General features: G+C 48.8%; 1 non-coding gene across 1 annotated transcript in view; it reads right to left on the bottom strand.

Annotated features, from left to right (window-relative positions):
* Window positions 1-117, bottom strand: part of LOC125773137 (5.8S ribosomal RNA) — a 158-nt gene extending 41 nt beyond the window's left edge. The window contains exon 1 of the ribosomal RNA XR_007419914.1: window positions 1-117. This exon is cut by the window's left edge and continues 41 nt beyond it. This is a non-coding gene — a ribosomal RNA (5.8S ribosomal RNA).
* Between the last annotated feature and the right edge of the window lie 5,472 nt (window positions 118-5,589).

Genomic DNA, 5,589 nt, shown 5'->3' with positions numbered 1-5,589 from the left:
GACGCGCAATATGCGTTCAACTTATCGGTGTTCATGTGTCCTGCAGTTCACATTGTGACGCGCATTTAGCTGCGGTCTTCATCGATCCATGAGCCGAGTGATCCCCTGCCTAGGGTTTTATAGTAAGGTTCCCAATGTAACACAATCCGGTGGTACGTCCAAAGACTAACTTTCTGACTAAGTTGTCTTTATTACCCAATAGTCCCAGGCCTTGTGACTTGTGGCTCATGTCTACGCCCATGGCCACCATTCGCTAAGATAGTTTTGAAGTCACTTTGAAGGCCCAGGAACAACTCTCTTAGCACATCGGTTAACCTGGCGCCGCAGTCAACTCATGTGCTTGGATCGGATCGAGCTATTGAGTATTGGGCCTGCATACTCGCTCATCCGTATCCTTTGCGTACCGCCCCATGGCCCTTGTATGTCTGCACCACAGTTCCTGTTCGTTCCGTGCCTATGGCCGGATACGTATTGCACATCGGTATACCTGTCGCTAATCAGGCAACTCGTGTGCGTGGATTGGATCGAGCTCATGGGGTGTGTAGAGATTCCATGTTATAATTGCAAGTCCATATCCACTTTATAGGTTAAAGTCATAAGTTGTGATTGCACAACCATTCTTCATAAGAGTTTAATCACTCTTCAACTAACTTTCGTTCTGGTGTCTTGGTATCAAATCGCGTAAGACACAAGATTCTACTGGCCAAATAGAATCTAGCACATTGGTTAACCTGACGCCGCAGTCAACTCATGTGCTTGGATCGGATCGAGCTATTGAGTATTGGGCCTGCATACTCGCTCATCCGTATCCTTTGCGTACCGCCCCATGGCCCCGTCCTTAGAGTTAATGACTAGTAGGCTTAACTCTTTGTATGTCTGCACCACAGTTCCCGTTCGTTCCGTGCCGTGGCCGGATACGTATTGCACATCGGTATACCTGTCGCTACTCAGGCAACTCGTGTGCGTGGATTGGATCGAGCTCATGGGGTGTGTAGAGATTCCATGTTATAATTGCAAGTCCATATCCACTTTATAGGTTAAAGTCATAAGTTGTGATTGCACAACCATACTTCATAAGAGTTTAATAACTCTTCAACTAACTTTCGTTCTGGTGTCTTGGTATCAAATCGCATAAGACACAAGATTCTACTGGCCAAATAGAATCTAGCACATTGGTTAACCTGGCGCCGCAGTCAACTCATGTGCTTGGATCGGATCGAGCTATTGAGTATTGGGCCTGCATACTCGCTCATCCGTATCCTTTGCGTACCGCCCCATGGCCCCCGTCCTTAGAGTTAATGACTAATAGGCTTAACTCTTTGTATGTCTGCACCACAGTTCCCGTTCGTTCCGTGCCGTGGCCGGATACGTATTGCACAACAGTAGATACCATCACCTGACGTATCTAACACACCACTATTGTAACTCGTCGTCGAAGGACCTTTCAAGTGCCTGATGGCCAGGGGAGCTCTTACACGGCACGGAGACACAGTGATGCTCGCCCATCCACAGTGTACAACGATCGAGTTTGCTTAAGTGTCTGGGTCCTACACACCAGACACAATGCAATGGCCACGGATCCACACAAGGCACATCACATGCAGAAAGCTTCACCAGATTATGACACATACCACACTCTTGTAACTCGTCGTCGAAGGGGCGTTCAAAGTGCCTTACGGCTAGGGGAGATCTAGCACGGCACGGAGACACAGTGATGGTTGCCCATCAAAGTGTACAACGATCGAGTTTGCTTTCCGCGCAAGCGTTCTAAGTGTCTGGGTACCTACACACCAGACACAATGCAATGGCCACGGATCCACACAAGGCACATCACATGCAGAAAGCTTCACCAGATTCTGACACATACCACACTCTTGTAACTCGTCGTCGAAGGGGCGTTCAAAGTGCCTTACGGCTAGGGGGGATCTAGCACGGCACGGAGACACAGTGATGGTCACCCATCAAAGTGTACAACGAACGAGTTTGCTTTCCGCGCAAGCGTTCTAAGTGTCTGGGTATCTAAGCACCAGACACAATGCAATGGCCACGGATCCACACAAGGCACATCACATGCAGAAAGCTTCACCAGATTCTGACACATACCACACACATGCAACTCGTCGTCGAAGGGGCGTTCAAGTGCCTTACGGCTAGGGGAGATCTAGCTCGGCACGGGGACACAGTGATGGTCACCCATCAAAGTGTACAACGAACGAGTTGGCTTTCAACAAATTCTGACACATAGCAAGCGAGCGACCGAGCTACACCGAAGGCAGCCCATGGTTGGTCACTCGCGGACGATCATCAGTAATGATCCTTCCGCAGGTTCACCTACGGAAACCTTGTTACGACTTTTACTTCCTCTAAATCATCAAGTTCGGTCAACTTCAGCCATGCCAGCTGCAGCTCACGAAGGAACCGCGGAAGGTAAGCCTCCAGAAACCTCACTAAATAATCCATCGGTAGTAGCGACGGGCGGTGTGTACAAAGGGCAGGGACGTAATCAGCACTAGCTAATGACTAGTGCTTACTAGAAATTCCAGGTTCATGGGGACCGTTGCAGTCCCCAATCCCGACTAGATGGGCATTTTAGTGATTTCCCGTTCCTCTCGGAATGGCGGCGCCTTTGGCGAGAACACGCTGCGACCCACATTGTAGCACGCGTGCAGCCCAGAACATCTAAGGGCATCACGGACCTGTTATCGCTCATTCTCAGCTTGCTAAACACAAGTTGTCCCGCTAAGCAGGGCAAACGTAGCCGACGACCGCCCGTGAAGGCGCCGCCCGGCTGTAACGTCAGGTGCGCCCGGAGGCGCACTGCTGACAGCGTTCTAGTTAGCATGTTTGAGTCACGTTCGTTATCGGAATTAACCAGACAAATCATTCCACGAACTAAGAACGGCCATGCACCACTACCCTTAAATTTGAGAAAGAGCTATCAATCTGTCTTACCTCAATAAGTTCGGACCTGGTAAATTTTCCCGTGTTGAGTCAAATTAAGCCGCAAGCTCCACTTCTTGTGGTGCCCTTCCGTCAATTCCTTTAAGTTTCAACTTTGCAACCATACTTCCCCCGGAACCCGATTTTGGTTTCCCGGAAGCGACTGAGAGCACCGAATAGGGGTAGCGTCTCCCAATTGCTAATTGGCATCGTTTACGGTTAGAACTAGGGCGGTATCTAATCGCCTTCGATCCTCTAACTTTCGTTCTTGATTAAAGAAAGCATCCATGGCAAACGCTTTCGCTTCAGTTGGTCCTACGACGGTCTACGAATTTCACCTCTCGCGCCGTAATACCAATGCCCCCAACTACTTCTGTTAATCATTACCTCTAGGTTTCTGACAAACCAACGAAATCGTATAAACCGAGGTCATATTCCATTATTCCATGCAAGATTATTCTCGGCCAACGCCAACCCCACGGGGGGGCCGGACGCTTTGTCTTAGCCTGCTTTGAGCACTCTAATTTGTTCAAGGTAAATGTGAGTATCTTGAGCACCATGAGGAGCCCGTGCCGGAGTTAACCGGTAGCACGGTACTCGTTCACAGAGTAACGCCCAAGTACACCATTGTGAGTCGCAGCCGTGAGCGCGCGCACGAACGGCCCCGGCGTGTAACCGGGCGCCCGTGGCGGTCACGTGTCTGGACGGGCAATCAACTTCGAACGTTTTAACCGCAACAACTTTAATATACGCTAGTGGAGCTGGAATTACCGCGGCTGCTGGCACCAGACTTGCCCTCCACTTGATCCTTGTTGAAGGATTTATACTCAACTCATTCCAATTATGGACCATCGTTAGAGAGGTCCATATTGTTATTTCTCGTCACTACCTCCCCGTACTGGGATTGGGTAATTTACGCGCCTGCTGCCTTCCTTGGATGTGGTAGCCATTTCTCAGGCTCCCTCTCCGGAATCGAACCCTGATTCCCCGTTACCCGTCGCAACCATGGTAGTCCTCTACACTACCATCAATAGTTGATAGGGCAGACATTTGAAAGATCTGTCGTCAGTCGACAAGCGACCATACGATCTGCGTCCTTATCCAGACTTCAACTCAAGCCGCCCGGAGGCGATTGGTTTAACTAATAAGTGCACCAGTTCAGCTACCCGCGAGGGCAACAGTCCCGGCATGTTGCATGTATTAGCTCTGGATTTTCCACAGTTATCCAAGTAACTAGTGGTAGGATGATCTTGTGAATTATAGCTGTTATACTGAGCCTTATGCGGTTTCACATTCATTTATGTTTGTACTTAGACATGCATGGCTTAACCTTTGAGACAAGCGTATATTACTGGTAGGATCAACCAGAATTCGTTCCACTACAGACACACACTCGCTTAGTGGGAAATAAATTTCCACACAACTCTCTCTCTCTAGAACCATATGGAATGGCTCTTTGGTGTTGGGTAAGGCACCAATTTGTTGGGGTGTAACGGTCACCACCAACTTTAAGTTTGTTAGGGCACAACGGAAACCACTAACTAAACTTTAGGAAACTAAATTTCCTCACACATTATCTCTCACCATATTAGCACTAGGTGCTATCCACGATTGTACAACGTTTCAACTCTTGAATCGACCGTAGGGCCGCGGAATTGCTTCCGGGCCCCTATTCTCGCTATTAATTGTTCATCTCTTTCAATACATCGAGTTCGTTCCATTGGGTAGTTCGCATGGCGAACGTTTTGATGCAGCCCCCTGGGGGACCACGGCACTTTACACCGGGTATGGTGTATGCGCAACCTACAGATAACAATATACCCCTTATGCGTGTGTAAACCGATGTTGGGCTGCTCAACATCTTTCATGGTTACATCACTTGCACCAGAACCCACGGTGCCGATTTGGTAATATGTTGTACATTTACTCTCAAGATGTACGCTTCGGCCCCTTATTCAGGGGCTCAAGCTATTACCAGCAAGAACAATCCTCATCCAGACTTGAACTCGAAACACCCGGAGGCGAACGGTTTAACTAATAAGTGCACCAGTCTTGAATCCATGCGTCGGTGGAAACAATGCCGGCGTGTTGCATGTATTAGCTCTGAACTTAGCGAGTGATTGCCTTGCAGCTGTCATACTGAGCGTAGAGCGTGATTATCGCTCACTTGAACCATGTTGAATGGCTCTTTGGTGTAGGGTAAGGCACCAATTTGTTGGGGCGTAACGGTCACCACCAACTTAAGACTTGCTTATAGGCATTTCAACGTTTTCAACTCTTAAATCGACCGTGTTTCATTATCATCTCTTCTTCTTATTAAATGCATCGAGTTCGTTCCATTGGGTAGTTCGCGTGGCGAACAGTTTGATGCAGCCCCCCGGGGGGGACCACGGCACTTTACACCGGGCATGGTGTATGCGCAACCTACAGATCACCAATATATTTGTGATCGATAATGCACACTTCTTACACGACTGACCAGTCGACAGCGCTGCCTTCCTATTATGCGTGTGTAAACCGATGTTGGGCTGCTCAACATCTTTCACGGTTACATCACTTGCACCAGAACCCATGGTGCCGATTTGGTAATATGTTGTACATGGTCTCAAGATGTACGCTTCGACCCCTTAAGGGCTCAAGCTATTACCA

This window comes from Anopheles funestus (assembly GCF_943734845.2).
Source record: "Anopheles funestus chromosome X unlocalized genomic scaffold, idAnoFuneDA-416_04 X_unloc_22, whole genome shotgun sequence".
In the NCBI taxonomy this organism is placed as follows: domain Eukaryota; kingdom Metazoa; phylum Arthropoda; class Insecta; order Diptera; family Culicidae; genus Anopheles; species Anopheles funestus.
The sequence above is the reverse complement of the archived record's forward strand: the minus strand, read 5'-3'. Positions and strand labels throughout refer to the sequence as shown.